We start from the raw sequence: 19,711 nt of genomic DNA on the forward strand, positions 1-19,711 counted from the left end.
TATCAATTGATAGTCAAGAGTATGCATGCATTCGTTTATCGATGCCTATTACTCTTGTGGTCCGTCAAGCCATTCTATCGTGGAATGACTAGGAGAAACAAACTCCAATACCTCTTCCATATCTAGGATTGGGTCAAAACAATTGTACTCCGCAGATCAAAATGCCAATCCAGCTTTTGCTCTGTTCTACCTTGGAGTATTTCCATCTTTTATATCGGGATTGTTATAGGAATTGCACACCATCCTATGAACTCTTGGTACAGTGATACTTCTTGCCATCATTGTTCATTCCTCGGTTCCTGTGTTATTGTAACCGGAATGCCGACAAATGAATCATGGCGTGTGAAATCAATACTGCTAGCAACTCTGTTGCTTGGTAGTTAAATGGACGATAACCTCATTCTTAGCGTGTTGATTATTGAATCATCATTCTAAGACTGATTGTGCTACCTAGTCCTTATTTCCTGGTGCACTCTTCGATCAATGAGTTAGGATTTTGGCAATCCCTCGCTCCTTTGATCATATCGTCTTGCCCTGAAAAGCAAGATTGTTCTCGAGCTTAGTAACATACCGGTGGTTCATGATATTCCGAATTTATTCTCGGAAGTATCACCAGGCTGTCGCCTGACCGCTATGTTGATCTCGTGATCTAGTTGGTTTATTCCTGTAAACCACCATTTCTCCAAGAATCCGTGTTGGATACCCCTGAGCTAGTTGGTTAAGCTAAACAACAACTTGGAGAGCTGGAAGATAAAGGCTTCTCCGACTTAGTTCATATTAAGGGATATCTTGTATGTATGTTGAAGAAAGATGATGTCTTCATCGATTGGTCCCTGTGATCAGTTGTTGGACCTATTATCTTGTTAAAACTTTGATTTGAGTGTGGGCTATTCTCAAATCAAATCAGAACCAACGATGTTCGTAATGTTGTCTTACTCGTGGTTGACTCCTCGAGCATACACCATTATATCTTATGGGCCTGACCAATACTACCACTGTGTTCACATGATGGCGGAAGTCCAAGGATATGGAAATTCCGATGAGTTACTGTTGAGCCCATCAGCAGCATTTTGTCTCCCCCATGATTTATGTTGGACATCAACCTAGTGTTGGAAACTTTTATAAGCATTATCTTCATGTCCCATTCGTGAAGAATATGTTGGATGAAACAAGTGACTTTCTCTGATTCACGTGCATTTGGAGCTAGTTGCCGCCGTGAGTTGTTCAAAGATTGTTTTTTTTCCTGGTACCATCCCAAGTCAGTCATGCATATGCGAAGTATGCTATGGTTTGACAGGCTCGCAACCTTCATTCCATATGTGTCCCTAGCACACCAAGCCACTGATTGAATTGTTCAAGGAGAAGGAGTTTCTTTTTAAGAGCTAACCCGGGCTTAATCAAGGACCCCGTTATCCGCAATGATGGTTCCCACCTGAACTCGGTAGTGTTTAATTATAAGACTACTACATGGCCATGCTTGTCTGGGGCAACGTGTTCACATGTTTGTAGCAGAACCAGCTCATGGTTTGGAGCTTGCTATCGTAGTTCATTTCCCGAGAATCTCGCAACGTTATCTCGTCGAATTGTGTTGCAAACTTTCATTTTTCTTCCTAGACTCGATGAGTCTGGAATATCCTGACACCAACCAGATCTGAATCTCAGGCAGATATGATGGTTGGAACATTTCCCCAAGAACTATAATATCGGTCCCTCGGAAAACCGGTAAAGTGGATGTCGTGGCCAGCACCACCCAGCCGAAAGACCTATTATTGTAGTATCTTGATTGAAGAAGTTGGCCACCTCCCCATAAGGATTTCATAGGATTTACTCCCTAGTTGTTCATTATGGATTTTCGTTTATGCTCCCGAAGTCCGATCTTTTACTTGATGTTCTAGATACCAAACCATGTAAATGGGTTACACTAGCACATCAAGGAGAGCATTAGAGGCGGAGTGCTAAATGTCTCTCGGTCAATCATCCAGATTTTGATCCCTTGGCCTCCCTAAGGTGAAATCTGAGAAAGTGTTATCTTCTTTCGCATCGGCATCCTCCATCACCATCCATCATGGTAGTATGTTGTGTTGCCAGGATCCTTGACACGGATGTTGGTAAAACCTTGATGAATATGGAAATGCTCAAGTTCTTGAGAGCACGCACAAGCGTTAGGTGTTACCATCGGCATTAACTAGGGTTGCTCTCAACTTCCTCGGTTATGCTATAACTTCTCAAACAGTGGATTCACTCTCTGTTGTTGGGTTCTTCCCTAGTTACCAGAATCATTCCCAGCATTTGCATTTTGTTTCCAGCTTGCACCGCCAATGTGCCATTCTACCATGGGTCTCTTCCATTTCCGGTGATAAGCAAAAATCATCCATTGCGTTGTCTTCAACAAGGTAGTCCACATCATCCAAGTCCGAGTATGCCATTCTACCGACCCCCGCCAATCGATTGCTGTGATTTGCCTTAGGCTGATATAGAGAGTCTCAATGATCTCTATATCAAAGGTAATTCTTTTGCCACTTAAGGTAATAATCTACGAATCACCCTCCTCCAGGATGTTTCGTCGTGGTATCATGGCAACTCAACTCCTCGCTACGTTGACAATCGTTCACCACCTTTTTAAGTGTGAAATTGTTGTCTACCTAGTGAACCTTCGTCATCTGCTTCACTCCATTCCTATGGATGTGTGCTTCGTCTCTCAGCTCGAGAGATGTTGCTATGTCTCATTACGAGAGTTAATCCTGAGTTGTTCGACCTTCGAGAAGAACAATTCTTTTATGGTCTTTCCTTTCCTCTCGTTGTCATGTTAGTTGGAGTTCTCAGAGCATCACGACGAGACAAAGATGGTGATTGAATCAACGTTCATTTGAAGTGCACCCTGGATCTTGAAGATTATGTTAGTTGGCGTTTTCCCTTCGTCTTACCCTACGCTTGAATCTCGGGTCGAGATTCTTGTTTAGTGGGGGTGAGTTGTCACATCCCTAGTTCTGGCCTGACCTATGCTTGCTTCCATGTGTGCATCATGTTTAAATTTTTGAAACTTGAACTGAGGAAATTTGGAAGCCTCAAAACTCTAATTAAAAGAAGGGCAAAAACCCTAAAATCTCATTCATTGTTCCAAAATGCTCCTCTTAAATGTTTGATAATTTTTGGCAGGGGTTCTGGTCCCAACCAAAATATTGAACATTTTTAAGGATTTATTTTTGGGACTTTGAATTTAAATCATTAGCTATTTGAATTTGAATTATATTCATATAATTAGAATATAATTTCAAATACCCCTGAAATATTTTATGAGCTTTTGGAAAAGTCCATCTAGGAAAATAAAAATATTCAGAGGAGTTTTTGGCATTGTTTGAATTTGTTTAAATTCAAAACAATGGCAAAAGATATTAATAAAAGAAAACAGAACAATAAAACAGAGCAGAGAGCACATACCTGGCGACTTACCTGTGAAGCCCACCTAGTGGCCCAACAAAACCGGCCCAGCGCGGCCCAGCCCACCCTTTTCCTGTCGTCTTCCTCCCCTCACACCGAAGTAGCTCGGTGGCGAGCGCTGGCGATGCCCCGGCCACCTCCTGCTTGCCGCCTTCCCCTCGTCGCCCTGGACTCCGTCCGCGACGCCACGCAGCCCCTGGCCCTTCTCACTCCCTCTGTGCTCCTCCCCCTTCTCTGCTCTCTCCCGCAGCACCACCGACACGCCACCATCGCCGCCGACACCGATTGCCGCAGCCACCGGCCACCCCTCGCCCTCCCGCTGAGCTCAGGAGCTCCGCATTCCGTCCTCGATCCACCTCACCGAGCCACGCCCCTCCAGAAGCCCCCGAACGACCTCACCATGCTCGTCTTCTACCTCGGACCCGCCGGCCATCACCGTCAAATTCGTCGGCTCCGGACCGTCCCCGACCTCGCCGAGCATTCCGTCGCCATCGCGGTGAGCCCCGTCGTGTTTCCCCTCTCTCCATTCGCTCGCCCCCATGCTGTACCCGCCGTTTCACCGCAACCGGAGCTCGCTGCCACCGGCCATGTTGCCGTCGCGGCCATGGCTTGTTTCGGTCGCGTCCGAGCATGGCTTTGAGCTCGTGGGGCTCACAGGAAGCCCATGCGCAGCTCAGCTTGTCCAAAACCCCACCAGGGCCTCGCGCCGTTACCACCCGAACTCCGGCGCCTCTGCGAGCTCCGTTCCGGCGAGCCCCGGCGTTCCCGTAGCCTCCCACCTACCCCATCAGATGCGGGAGAGCCCGGGCTACGCCCCGGTGCCCTCAGCCGCCGCCTCCGTCGCCTTTAGCGCAAGTCCGGCGTGCCCCCGCCGTGCTCTGTGGTCGTCGCCGGCTAATCTCCGGCCAGCTGACGTGGCTGGCTTAATTAGCCACTAACCACCGCATCGTGTCACAGCCAGCCGGGCCCCACCGCCTAACTAACCGGCTAACTAAAATAGATTAGGTTTAATCTAATTGCAGTGGCCCCACGCGTCAGCTTTGACCGTGCTGACATGGCCTTTGACCCGGCCCCACCTGTCATTGACACTAACCAGCCCTGTGTCACTGACGTGTGGCCCCCACACGTCAGGTTTGACTCTGGGCGACCCAGTTGACCTGCTGACCTCAGCCTTACATCATGCTGACGCAGTAAGTATTTTCTGGAATTAGGATAAATCAGAAAAGGTTTATAAATTCCAGAAAATGCCCAAAACTTCTAAAATTCATAGAAATTCAACCGTAACTCCAAATTAAATAATTTATATATGAAAAATTATCAGAAAAATCCAATCTATCCATCTGTACCATTTTCATGCATGTTAGAACAACTTATAGCTGCTGTTTAGCACAAATCAATTAAATGACATTTGAATTTCACATATGGAGTTTGGTTTTGAACTTAGGGTTCAAACCAACTTCATTTAACTTTGTTGCTAGCTGCATTAGCTCAAACCACAGCATATTGCCATGTCACACTCATGCATCATATTGTTGCATTGCATTGATTGTGTTCTTTCTCTGTTGCCGGTGTTTGTCCCCTCTCGATAGACGTGGTTCGACGATGAGTTCGATGACACCGATGAAGAGCTATATTATCTTCAGAAGTGCCAGGCAAGCAAAACCCCCTTGTTCATTCCGATACAATCCCACTCTCTCGCTCCTGCTCTCTTTTACTGCATTAGGACAACAACGACATATTTGTTACTTGTTGCGGTAGCTGAACCCCTTTATCCTTTGCATGACCTGTCATTGCCACAGTAAATAGATGAAACCCACTAGCATGAGTAGGAGTTGTTTGAGCCCTGGTGTGCCTACTCATTCATGCTTGTTTGTCATGCCTGCTACTGCTTAGAGTTGAGTCAGGTCTGATTCATCGGGGATGAATCAGAGGCGTGTGAACATGTCCTACTGTGTGTGAGCTAAGTGTGTGAACACGATTTGGTAAAGGTAGCGGTGAGAGGCCATGTAGGAGTACATGGTGGGTTGTCTCATTGCAGCCGTCCTCAGGAACTGAGTTCTGTGTTTGTGATCCATGAACAGTTACTACCACACATTGGGTTCCGGTAACTCGACCCCTCTCGACTTATTAATCAACATGATCTCTGTCCAGGAGTTGCAACTAGTTTCTGGTGTTTGTAGGTAGTGTTAGTAGTCTACCAAGTGGCACCCGGTACAGGTGGGCTTGGGACAGACTAGGCACAGTGGCACGGTGTACCAAGCGTAGATCCACCTGTCGAGGTGGGCTTGGGAACCCTGCACACATCGTTTGGGGCCGTGAGCGACACCCCGGCCAGATCTCCTTGCGGATGGAACCCGAATAGGCGATAAACCTGGACTAGAGACTTGTTCGGTTAGTCAGGTCGTGGCCGACTCCCTCGCCCGGCTTCCGCTTGAAGGTTGCCGAGGTACATGACGTGTACAGGGCGATAAGTGGCGGGAGCGTGTGTGAAGAAGTACACCCCTGCAAGGTTATCATTATCTATTCGAATAGCCGGATTCCTCGGATATGGAAACTTGGACCCCTTGTACAGTTCATAGACAAGTGAAAGTGGATACTCTAAAATACGCAAGATAAGTGTGAGTGCTATGGATGGCGTTCTCGTAGGGAGACGGGAGCGGATCCATAGTGGTGTATTGATATGGTGAATATGTGGACTCGTGTGCGCCACCTCAAAAGAGTTACTTGTAGTCGTAGTTCAGGTTAGCCACCGAGTCAAAGCTGGCTTGCTGCAGTTAAACTCCACCACCCCCTTTGTTGATAATGATGCATATGTAGTTAGTTCTGATGTAAGTCTTGTTGGGTACATTTGTACTCACGTTTGCCTATTTTATGTTTTTGTAGAGAGACTTCAGTCTCACTAGTAGTTTCGCGTGGACTTCGACGTTTAGCTTGTTACCTCAGCTACGATCTTGTGCCCTCGGCAGGATCTGGTAGATAGTCAGGCTTCTCAGCCTTTTTCATTTATAGTTGTCTGTACTCAGACATGTTAAGCTTCCGCTTGTGCTTTGACTTGTATGCTCTGATTGTTGGGTCATGAGACCCATGTTTGTAATATCTCGCTCCTCGGAGCCTATTGAATAAATACTTGAGTTGTAGAGTCATGTTGTGATGCCATGTTGTATTGCACATATCGAGCATATTGTGTGTATGTTATTGAAATGCTTGGTATGTGTGGGATCTGACTATCTAATTGTTTATCCTTAGTAGCCTCTCTTACCGGGAAATGTTTCCTGGTGTTTCCACTGAGCCATGGTAGCTTGCTACTGCTCCGGAACACCTAGGCTGGCCGGCATGTGTCCTTCTTCGTTCCTGTGTCTGTCCCTTCGGGGAAATGTCACGCGATGAATGCCGGAGTCCTGTTAGCCCGCTACAGCCCGGTTCACCGGAGTCCTGCTAGCCCAGTGCTACAGCCTGGATTCACTCGCTGATGACCGACACGTTTGTTGCTGGGTCATGTATGCCTGTCCCTGTAAGTTAGTGCCACTTTGGGTTCACGACTAGCCATGTCAGCCCGGGTTCTTTGTCATATGGATGCTAGCGACACTATCATATACGTGAGCCAAAAGGCGCAAACGGTCCCGGGCCAGGTAAGGTGGCACCCGTGGGAATACCGTGCGTGAGGCCGCAAAGTGATATGATGTGTTACACGCTAGATCGGTGTGACTTAGGATCGGGGTCCTGACACTCTCCCTCCCACTTATATATATGAGCGGGGAGGCTCCTAGAACACACACCAATATCTATTAGCCGTGTGCGGCGCCTCCCTTCACAGATTACACCCTCGGTCATATTCTCATAGTGCTTGGGCGAAGCCCTGCGCGGATCACATCACCATCATCGTCACCATGCCGTCGTCCTGACGAAACTCATCTACTTCCTTGACACTTTGCTGGATCAAGAGTTCAAGGGGCGTCATCGCGCTGAATGTGTGTAGAAGTCGGAGGTGCCGTACGTTTGGTGCTTGATCAGTCGGAACGAGAAGAAGTTTGACTACATCAACCGTGTTGTCAAACGCTTCCGCTTTCGGTCTACGAGGGTATGTAGACACTCTCTCCCCCTCTCGTTGCTATGCATCTCCTTGATAAATCTTGCGTGAGCGTAGGATTTTTTTGAAATTACATGCTATGTTTCCCAATAGCGGCATCCGGGCCAGGTCTATGCGTAGATGATATGCACGAATAGAACACAAAGAGTTGTGGGCGGTGATCATCATACTGCTTACCACCAACGTCTTATTTTGATTCGACGATATTGTTGGATGAAGCGGCCCGAACCAACCTTACATGACCACGTTCATGAGACCAGTTCCATCGACAGACATGCAACTAGTTTTGCATAAAGGTGGATGCTACCTCTTGAGCACTGCGTTGGATTTCCCCGAAGAGGAAGGGATGATGCAGCAAAGTAGCATAAGTATTTCCCTCAGTTTTTGAGAACCAAGGTATCAATCCAGTAGGAGGCTACGCGCGAGTCCCTCGCACCTACACAAAACAAATAAATCCTCGCAACCAACGCGATAAGGGGTTGTCAATCCCTTCACGGTCACTTACGAAAGTGAGATCTGATAGAGATGATAAATAATATTTTTGGTATTTTTGGTATAGATATGCAAAGTAAATAAAGTAAAAGCAAAGCAATAATAAAGTGATGGAGATTGATATGATGAGAAAGAGACCCGAGGGCCATAGGTTTCACTAGTGTCTTCTCTCAAGAGCATATGTATTCTACGGTGGGTGAACAAATTACTATTGAGAAATTGACAGAATTGAGCATAGTTATGAGAATATCTAGGTATGATCATGTATATAGGCATCATGTCCGAGACAAGTAGACCGAAACGATTCTGCATCTACTACTATTACTCCACTCATCGACCGCTATCCAGCATGCATCTAGAGTATTAAGTTAAAAACAGAGTAACGCCTTAAGCAAGATGACATGATGTAGAGGGATAGTTTCATGCAATATGATAAAAACCCCATCTTGTTATCCTTGATGGCAACAATACAATACATGCCTTGCTGCCCCTTGTGTCACTGGGAAAGGACACCGCAAGATTGAACCCAAAGCTAAGCACTTCTCCCATGGCAAGAACAACCAATCTAGTATGCCAAACCAAACTGATAATTCGAAGAGACTTGCAAAGATAACCAATCATACATAAAAGAATTCAGAGAAGATTCAAATATTATTCATAGATAGACTGGATCATAAACCCACAATTCATCGGTCTCAACAAACACATCGCAAAAAGAAGATTACATCGAATAGATCTCCATGAGAGAGGGGGAGAACATTGTATTGAGATCTAAAAAGAGAGAAGAAGCCATCTAGCTACTAGCTATGGACCCGTAGGTCTGAAGTAAACTACTCACACTTCATCGGAGGGGCTTGGATGATGATGTAGAAGCCCTCCGTGATCGATGCCCCCTCCACCGGAGCTCCGGAACAGGCCCCAAGATGGGATCTCGTGGATACAAAAATTTGCGGCGGTGGAATTAGGTTTTTGGCTCCGTCCCCGATCGTTTGGGGGTACGTGGATATATATAGGAGGAATAAGTACGTCGGTGGAGCTTTGAGGGGCCCACGAGGCAGGGGGCGCGCCCTAGGGGGGGGGGTCCCCCTACCCTTGTGAGCACCTCGTGGCTTTCTTGACGGAGGGTCCAAGTCTCCTGGATCTTATCTGATGAGAAAATCATGTTTCTGAAGGTTTCATTCCGTTTGGACTCCGTTTGATATTCCTTTTCTTTGAAACCCTAAAACAGGCAAAAAACAGCAATTCTAGGCTGGGCCTCCGGTTAATAGGTTAGTGCCAAAAATAATATAAAAGTGGAAAATAAAGCCCAATAATATCTAAAACAATAGATAATATAGCATGGAATAAAAAAAATTATAGATACGTTGGAGACGTATCAAGCATCCCCAAGCTTAATTCCTGCTCGTCCTCGAGTAGGTAAATGATAAAAACAGAATTTTTGATGCGGAGTGCTACTTGGCATAATTTTAATGTAATTCTTCTTAATTGTGGTATGAAATTCAGATCCGAAAGATTCAAGACAAAAGTTCATATTGACATAAAAATGATAATACTTCAAGCATACTAACTAAGCAATTATGTCTTCTCAAAATAACATGGCCAAAGAAAGTTCATCCCTACAAAATCATATAGTTTAGTCATGTTTCATTTTCATCACACAAGAATGCTATCATCATGCACAACTCCGATGACAAGCCAAGCAATTGTTTCATACTTTAGTAATCTCAAACCTATAAACTTTCACGCAAATATGAGGGCGAGCCATGGACATAGCACTATGGGTGGAATATAATATAATGAAGGGGGGTTATGTGGAGAAGACAAAAAAGGAGAAAGTCTCACATCAACGAGGCTAATCAATGGGCTATGGAGATGCCGAACGATTGATGTTAATGCAAGGAGTAGGGATTGCCATGCAACGGATGCACTAGAGCTATAAATGTATGAAAGCTCAACAAAAGAAACTAGTGGGTGTGCATCCAACTTGCTTGCTCACGAAGACCTAGGGCACTTGAGGAGGCCCATTGTTGGAATATACAAGCCAAGTTCTATAATGAAAAATTCCCACTAGTATATGAAAGTGAAACATGAGAGACTCTATACTATGAAGATCATGGTGCTACTTTGAAGCACAAGTGTGGTAAAAGGATAGTAACATTGCCCCTTCTCTCTTTTTCTCTATTTTTTGGGCCTTCTCTTTTTATGGCCTTTTTTGGGCCTTCTCTTTTTATGGCCTTTTTTTATTTATTCCTCACTTGGGACAATGCTCTAATAATGATGATCATCACACTTCTATTTATTTACAACTCAATGATTACAACTCGATACTAGAACAAAGATGACTCTATGTGAATGCCTCCGGCGATGTACCGGGATATGCAATGAACCAAGAGTGACATGTATGAAAGAATTATGAATGGTGGCTTTGCCACAAATACTATGTCAACTACATGATCATGCTAAGCAATATGACAATGATGAATGTGTCATGATGAATGGAATGATGGAAAGTTGCATGGCAATATATCTCGGAATGGCTATGGAAATGCCATAATAGGTAGGTATGGTGGCTGTTTTGAGGAAGATATAAGGAGGTTTATGTGTGAAAGAGCGTATCATATCACGGGGTTTGGATGCACCAGCGAAGTTTGCGCAAACTCTCAATGTGAGAAAGGGCAATGCACGGTACCGATGAGGCTAGCAAGGATGGAAGGGTGAGAGTGCGTATAATCCATGGACTCAACATTAGTCATAAAGAACTCACATACTTATTGCAAAAATCTACAAGTCATAAAAAACCTCGGCACTATGCGCATGCTCCTAGGGGGATAGATTGGTAGGAAAAGACCATCGCTCGTCCCCGACCACCACTCATAAGGAAGACAATCAAATAACACCTCATGTTTCAAATTTGTTGCATAATGTTTACCATACGTGCATGCTACGGGACTTGCAAACCTCAACACAAGTATTTCTCAATTTCACAACTATTCAACTAGCATGACTTTGATATTATTACCTCCATATCTCAAAACAATCATCAAGCATCAAACTTTTCTTAGTATTCAACACACTCATAAGAAAGTTTTATTATTAATCTTGCATACCAAGCATATTAGGATTTTAAGCAAATTACCATGCTATTAAGACTCTCAAAATAATCTAAGTGAAGCATGAGAGAACAATAGTTTCTATAAAACAAATCCACCACCGTGCTCTAAAATATATAAGTGAAGCACTAGAGCAAAATTATAAAAGCTCAAAAGATATAAGTGAAGCACATAGAGTATTCTATCAAATTCCAAATCATGTATGGCTCTCTCAAAAGGTGTGTACAGCAAGGATGATTGTGGTAAACTAATAAGCAAAGACTCAAATCATAAAGGATGCTCCAAGCAAAACACATATCATGTGGTGAATAAAAATATAGCTCCAAGTAAAGTTACCGATAGAAGTAGACGAAAAAGGGGATGCCTGCCAGGGCATCCCCAAGCTTTGGCTTTTAGGTGTACTTAGATTATCTTGGGGGTGCCATGGGCATCCCCAAGCTTAGACTCGTTCCACTCCTTGTTCCATAATCCATCAAATCTTTACCCAAAACTTGAAAACTTCACAACACAAAACTTAAAGTAGAAAATCTCGTGAGCTCCGTTAGCGAAAGAAAACAAAAGACCACTTCAAGGTACTGTAATGAACTCATTATTTATTTATATTGGTGTTATACCTACTGTATTCCAACTTTTCTATGGATTATAAACTATTTTACTAGCCATAGATTCATCAAAATAAGCAAACAACACACGAAAAACAGAAGCTGTCAAAACAGAACAGTCTGTAGTAATCTGTAGCTAGCGCAAGATATGGAACCCCAAAAATTCTAAAATAAATTCCTGGACGTGAGGAATTTATCTATAAATCATATTCAAAAAGAATTAACTAAATAGAACGTTCCAAATAAAAATGACATCAGTTCTCGTGAGCGCTAAAGTTTCTGTTTTTTACAGCAAGTTCAATCAAGACTTTCCCCAAGTCTTCCCAACGGTTCTACTTGGCACAAACACTAATTAAACACAAAAAACACAACCAAAACAGAGGCTAAATAATTTATTTATTACTAAGCAGGAGCAAAAAGCAAGGAATAAAAATAAAATTGGGTTGCCTCCCAACAAGCGCTATCGTTTAACGCCCCTAGCCAGGCATAACAAGCAAGAATAGATCTAGGTATTGCCATCTTTGGTAGGCAATCCATAAGTGGCTCTCATGATAGATTCATATGGTAATTTTATTTTCTTTCTAGGAAAGTGTTCCATGCCCTTTTTCAATGGAAATTGAAATCTAATATTCCCTTCCTTCATATCAATAATTGCACCAACCGTTCTAAGGAAAGGTCTACCAAGAATAATAGGGCAAGAAGGATTGCAATCTATATCAAGAAAGATAAAATCTACGGGCACATAATTCCTATTTGCAACAATAAGAACATCATTAATTCTTCCCATAGGTTTCTTAATAGTGGAATCCGCAAGATGCAAGTTTAGAGAGCAATCATCAAAATCACGGAAATCTAGTAAATCACACAAAGTTTTGGGAATAGTAGAGACACTAGCACCCAAATCACACAAAGCATAAAACTCATAATTTTTAATTTTAATCTTAATAGTTGGTTCCCACTCATCATAAAGTTTTCTAGGGATAGAAACTTCCAATTCAAGTTTTTCTTCATAAGATTGCATCAAGGCATCAATAATATGTTAAGTAAACGCTTTATTTTGACTATAAGCGTGAGGAGATTTTAGCACAGATTGCAACAAGGAAATACAATCAATCAAAGACTAATTTTCATAGTTAAATTCCTTGAAATCCATAATAGTGGGTTTAGCAACATCTAGGGTTTTAATTTCTTCAATCCCACTTTTATCATATTTAGCATCAAGATTAACAAATTCTGAATTTTTAGAACGCCTTCTAGGTAAAGGTGGATCATATTCAGTCCCATAATTATCAAGATTCATATTGCAAAACAAAGATTTAATAGGGGACACATCAATAACTTTTAGATCTTCATCATTATTTTCATAGGAACTAGAAGAACACGCTTTAATAAAGGCATCTTTGTTAGCACGCATCCTAGCGGTTCTTTCTTTGCACTCGTCAATGGAAATTCTCATGGCTTTGAGAGACTCATTGATATCATGCTTAGGTGGAATAGATATAAGTTTCAAAGAATCAACATCAAGAGCAATTCTATCAACGTTACTAGCCAAATCATCAATCTTAAGCAATTTTTCTTCAATCATAGCATTAAAATTCTTTTGCGAAGAAATAAATTCTTTAATATTAGATTCAAAATCAGAGGGCATCTTATTGTAATTTCCATAAGAATTGTTGTAGGAATTACGATAATTATTAGAGGGATTACTAGGATAAGGCCTAGGATCGAAATTTCCTCTATACGCGTTGTTACCAAAATTGTTCCTACCAAAAAAAATTCACATCCATAGATTCATTATTATTCTCAATAAAAGTAGACAAGGGCACATCATTAGGATCAGAAGAAACACTCTTATTAGCAAATAATTTCATAAGTTCATCCATCTTTCCACTCAAAACATTAATTTCTTCTATCGCATGCACCTTTTTAGTAGATCTTTCAGTATGCCATTGAGAATAATTAACCATAATATTATCTAGGAGTTTAGTAGCTTCTCCTAAAGTGATTTCCATAGAAGTGCCTCCCGCGGCCAAATCTAAAAGATTTCTAGAAGCAAAATTCAATCCAGCATAAATTTTTTGTATAATCATCCACAAATTCAAACCATGAGTAGGGCAATTACGTATCATTAATTTCATTCTCTCCCAAGCTTCTGCAACATGTTCATGATCAAGTTGTTTAAAATTCATAATATCGTTTCTAAGAGAGATGATCTTAGCGGGAGGAAAATACTTAGAGATAAAAGCATCTTTGCACTTGTTCCATTAATCAATACTATTTTTAGGCAAAGACGAAAACCAAGCTTTAGCACGATCTCTAAGCGAAAAAGGAAATAACTTCAACTTAACAATATCATTATCGACATCTTTCTTCTTTTGCATGTCACACAAATCAATGAAGCTATTAAGATGGGTAGCGGCATCTTCACTAGGAAGGCCGGAGAACAGATCTTTCATGACAAGATTCAACAAAGCAGTATTAATTTCACAAGATTCAACATCGATAAGAGGAGCAATCGGAGTGCTAAGGAGATCATTATTATTGGTATTGGTGAAGTCACACAATTTAGTATTATCTTGAGCCATTGCGACAAACAAGCAAACTAACACACGAGCAAACAAAAAGCAAATGGGCAAAAAGGCAAACAGAGAAAGAGAGGGAGGATAGAGAGAGAGAGAGAGGGTGAGGGAGTCCTAGATTAGGGGGTATCCGGATAGCCGGATTATATCCTTTGGCCGGACTGTTGGACTATGAAGATACAAGATTGAAGACTTCATCCCGTGTCCGGATGGGACTCTCCTTGGCGTGGAAGGCAGGCTTGGCAATACGGATATGTAGATCTCCTTCCTTGTAACCGACTCTGTGTAACCCTAGCCCCTCCGGTGTCTATATAAACTGGAGGGTTTAGTCCGTAGGAACAACAACAATCATACCATAGGCTAGATTCTAGGATTTAGCCTCTTCGATCTCACGGTAGATCAACTCTTGTGCTACTCATATTATCAAGAACAATCAAGCAGGACGTAGGGTATTGCCTCCATCAAGAGGGCCCGAACCTGGGTAAACATCGTGTCCCCTGCCTCCTATTACCATCCGCCTTAGACGCACAGTTCGGGACCCCCTACCCGAGATCCGCCGATTTTGACACCGACATTGGTGCTTTCATTGAGAGTTCCTCTATGTCGTCATCATTAGGCTTGATGGCTCCTTCAATCATCAATAGCAATGCAGTCCAGGGTGAGACTTTTCTCCCCGGACAGATCTTTGTATTCGGAGGCTTCGCACTGCGGGCCAACTCGCTTGGTCATATGGAGCAGATCGAGAGTTGCGCCCCTGGCCACTAGGTCAGATTCAGAAGCTTAAACTACACGGTCGACATTCACGGAGACTTGATCTTCGACGGATTCGATCCCTTGCCGAGTGCGCTGCACGGTCACGATGAGCATGATTTAGCTCTACCATCGGACAGTGTTCGGGAGATCGCACCGGCGACCACTCCGACTCTCAATTCGGAGCCAGTTGCACCATCCAAGGACGGGTGGATAGACCCCGCCACGGAGGGCGCACCTTCAGCGGTGATCGAGCCAAGTATCGACCTTACCCTTCACGAGAGCCATGATGCCAAACTGCCGGATTCTTCCCCGGCCACGGACTCCGAACCACCTGCGCCTGTGCCTATCGAATCCGACTGGGCGCCGATCATGGAGTTCACCTCCACAGATATCTTTCAGCACCCGCCCTTCAGTGACATACTGAACTCATTAAGGTCTCTCTCCTTGTTAGGAGAGTCCTGGCCAAACTATGTCCGGCAGGATTGGGATGCGGATGACAAAGAAATTCGCCGCCCACCCACCACCCACTTAGTAGCCACTATCGATGATTTGACCGACATGCTCGACTTCGACTCCGAAGACATCGACGGTATGGATGACGATGCAGGAGACGAACAGGAGCCACTGCCCACAGGGCACTGGAGGCCCACTTCATCATATGATGTATACATGGTGGACACACCCAAAGAAAACGACGACGAGGAACGGAAGGACGTAGCGAAGGATCGTTCCCTCGAGAAGCAGTCAAAGCGGTGGCATAAGCGCCGCTCCAAATCCCGCCTCGGCAGAAACAGCGATCATACAGACCCAGCGATAGAGCATGGTGAGCCAGCGGACGACAAACACGGCATTAAACCATCGTCCGACCATGGCAACACGGAGAATCAAACCAAACAACCCGTCTCTGGTGAAGATAACAGTCCGGATGACATCACACCGGACAGGCACCCGGAGCAACAGAATACCCATCAGAGGCTTGTCGCCACTGCGAGGAGTCTGAAAAAGTAGAAGCAAAGGCTCAGGGCTGCACAAGACACACTCATAATTAGATGGAGTAAAGTACTCAATACTGCAGCAAAGTACGGCGGTAGTCGCCACATAAAGAGCTACCCGAAGCGAAAGCTGCTACCTGAATTCGATGAGGAGGCCTTAGATCCCCCATAATCAAAAAACAAAACAGCCATCCGATCGGATAGACGACCTCGTGGCCAACATAGAGAGGCAAACGACGCCGCACACAATCCAGTACGCGCTCCACGTGAGGGCTCGCATCAAAAGGACGGCGCAACCAGATCAATCTACGGGCCAAGCAAGCGTGCTCCAGCACGCAGTGCAACACAACAAAAATCCGAATACCACGGTACACCCAAATACAGGGGTGCCGCACACCCCCTATGTTTCACCGATGAGGTGCTGGACCATGAGTTTCCAGAGGGATTCAAACCCGTAAACATAGAGGCGTACGACGGAACGACAGACCCTGGGGTCTGGATTGAGGACTACATCCTCCATATCCATATGCCTCGAGGACACGATCTCCACACCATCAAGTACTTACCCCTCAAGCTCAAAGGGCCAGCTTGGCACTGGCTTAAAAGCCTCCCCGAAAACTCCATTGGAACCTGGGAAGAGCTCGAGGATGCCTTTCGGGCAAATTTTCAAGGGACCTATGTCCGACCACCGGATGCAGACGATTAAGTCATATAACTCAACAGCCCGGAGAGTCAGCCTGAAAGCTTTGGAACAAGTTTCTCACTAAAAAGAACCAAATAGTCAACTGTCCAGATGCCGAAGCCTTAGCAGCTTTCAAGCATAGCGTTCGAGACGAATGGCTTGCGAGACACCTCGGCCAAGAAAAGTTGAGAACAATGGCAGCATTAACAAGCCTCATGACCCGCTTTTTGTGCGGGCGAGGACAGCTGGTTAGCCCGATGTAGCACCAGCGACCCAAGTACATCCGAAGTCAGGGACGGAAACGGGAAGCCACGACGCAGTAAAAACAAGCGCCATAATAAAGAAGACAGCCCGAAGAGCACAGCGGTAAACGCCGGATTCAGAAGCTCTCGGCCAGGTCAGCAAAAGTTGCCCTCCAAAGGCAACAGAGACGAACTGTCCAGCCTAAACAAGATTCTGGACAAAACATGTCAGATCCATAGCACCCCCGATAAACCTGCAAATCATACCCATAGAGAATGTTGGGTCTTCAAGCAGTCCGGCAAGCTCAACGCCGAACAAATGGGGATAGACCCAACAAACATTAGCCATAGCAATACTACCTTTAAAGGAGTAACGCCAGGCCCAGAAGCCCATTGCATGGGCTCCCTTCTACTAGAGGTTATATTCGGCTTTCCCGATAACTTCCGCAAGGAAAATTTAACCTTCCACATCGCTCCGTTCCAAAGTGGCTATCAAGCACTACTCGGACACGAAGCTTTCGCTCGCTTTAACGCAATACCGCATTATGCTTCTCTCATGCTTAAGATGCCTGGTCCACGTGGCATCCTTACAGTAAATGGAAATATCGAGCGCTCCTTGCACGTGGAAGACCGTGCGGCTGCCTTGGCAGCCGCACACTAGACGGCCTCACCAACTAGAGCATCTGACAGGTCGTTAAGACCACGAACACGGTTAGACGAGTCCGGTGCAGCTATATATAATTGATACAGGTTTGATGGCTATACCCCTATAACAATACAAGGGGCTCAACGCGTGTAAACAAGTGACAATTAGGCTCAACTTTACTCATATTGAACTGTACATGGTTTATTTAGTATAACCTACCTTTTTGCACGACAACGTTTCAACTAAGTTCCTCTCTTTTACAGATGACCATCGTGCTACACCCGTCCAGGATAAGACACAACGGAGACACAGGCGCAGACGTGCAGCAGGGACCCGTTCCAAGGATTCTTTTTAGATTAAGACCCTGCTAAAACCTTTTTTACTGTCTCTTGTTGATACACATCCCCCGGATTCTCAGTACAATTGAGAAGGATGCTAACGTACTGGCATGTGGCCATGTCAGAATATTGCACGTACCTAGACACCAGGGGCTTATTACACTGTTTAAGCCCAGTTTACATCATAAAGACCGAATACCTTAGGGAGTGTTCGGCGTCGCGAGTTTGGCCTTATATGCATCAGCTCCGAATCATGTCTTTGGTCAAATGTTGGGTTTGCCCGGCTCCTGTGTTTTGCTGCCTTACGTTCCGCTCTATCGGCTAAGGCGGCACCAGGAGAACTACTGCGATTGTGCCCTGGTTCATCCGGACGAGCACCTCAGTAGAGAAAGCCGAAAACTGACTGTCATGATATAGCGTGAGACTGGTCAACCACTCGATGACCTAGCAGAATCTTTTGGATTCCTCCGCCTTAACGAAGGGCCGTTTCCCGGCCAGGCATGTACGCGCCCCGAATTCGGATGAGCTCGGAGCCACCAGGGGCTATATAGTAGCCTCACTGTCAAACTCCTCTGGCTAAGTGAAAGTGTTAAAGCATTATAGTCCGATTGCCTAGTTCGCTGCGCTATCACCTCCTTAATGGACCAAGACATTGGATCAAGTGTGAACATGCGTCTTCTGTGAACACCCCCGCATTATATGCGTGGGGGCTGAAGCCGACGACTGCCATCTTTCAGGTTATATACATATATACATAAACGGCCGCATAGGAGACATCATAGTACTTTCGGGCAAAAGTATAAATATAACCTTGATAAACTCAATAAAACATTGTTTTTACAATGGGAATACATGTCACTTAAACATAATATTCTTCTAGCACTGAGCCTCTATCAAACGAGCGCCTTCAAGAACTTCTTCAAAGTAGTGCTCGGCAGCCACTCGACCTATGGCCGAACCCTGTGTTGCAACAGTGGTGGCATCCATCTCCGCCCAGTATGTTTTGACACGGGCAAGGGCCATCCGCGAGCCTTCTATGCACGCCGACCTCTTTACAACATCGATGCTATAACGCCCCGAGACCGATGTGCCAGGTGTCCTCCAATTATTCGCCGTGTTTCCTTGTCATTGTTTGTGTGTCATGCATTCCATATCATGTCATCATGTGCATTTCATTTGCATACATGTTTGTCTCATGCATCCGAGCATTTTCCCCGTTGTCCGTTTTGCAATCCGGCGCTCCTATGTCACCCGGTGTCCTTTTCTACCTCTTTTCGTGTGCGGGTGTTAAAGGTTTTCAGATTGGACCGAGACTTGTCATGCGGCATTGGTTTACTACTGGTAGACCGCCTGTCAAGTTTCGTGCCATTTGGACTTCGTTTGATACTCCAACGGTTAACCGAGGGACCGAAAAGGCCTCGTGTGTGTTGCAGCCCAACACCCCTCCAATTTGGCCCAAAACCCACCTAAACCTCCTCCATCATCTCGGTTGTTCGATCACAATCGCGTGGCCGAAAACCGCACCTCATTTGGACTCTCCTAGCTCCCTCTGCCTATAAATATGTGGCCTCCCCCGAAATTTCCGCGTAGATGAAACCCTAATTTTTTCTCTCGCGCCGCCGGACACTTCCCCACCACCGACGGACATGTCTGCCACCGCCCCGCAGCAAATCGGAGAGCGCCACCTTCCTTCCGCCGCCGTCCTCGCGCCGCCGGCCCGCGGGGCCCACGGCAGGCCCGCCCGGGCCCG

This window comes from Triticum aestivum, chromosome 1A (assembly GCF_018294505.1).
Source record: "Triticum aestivum cultivar Chinese Spring chromosome 1A, IWGSC CS RefSeq v2.1, whole genome shotgun sequence".
In the NCBI taxonomy this organism is placed as follows: domain Eukaryota; kingdom Viridiplantae; phylum Streptophyta; class Magnoliopsida; order Poales; family Poaceae; genus Triticum; species Triticum aestivum.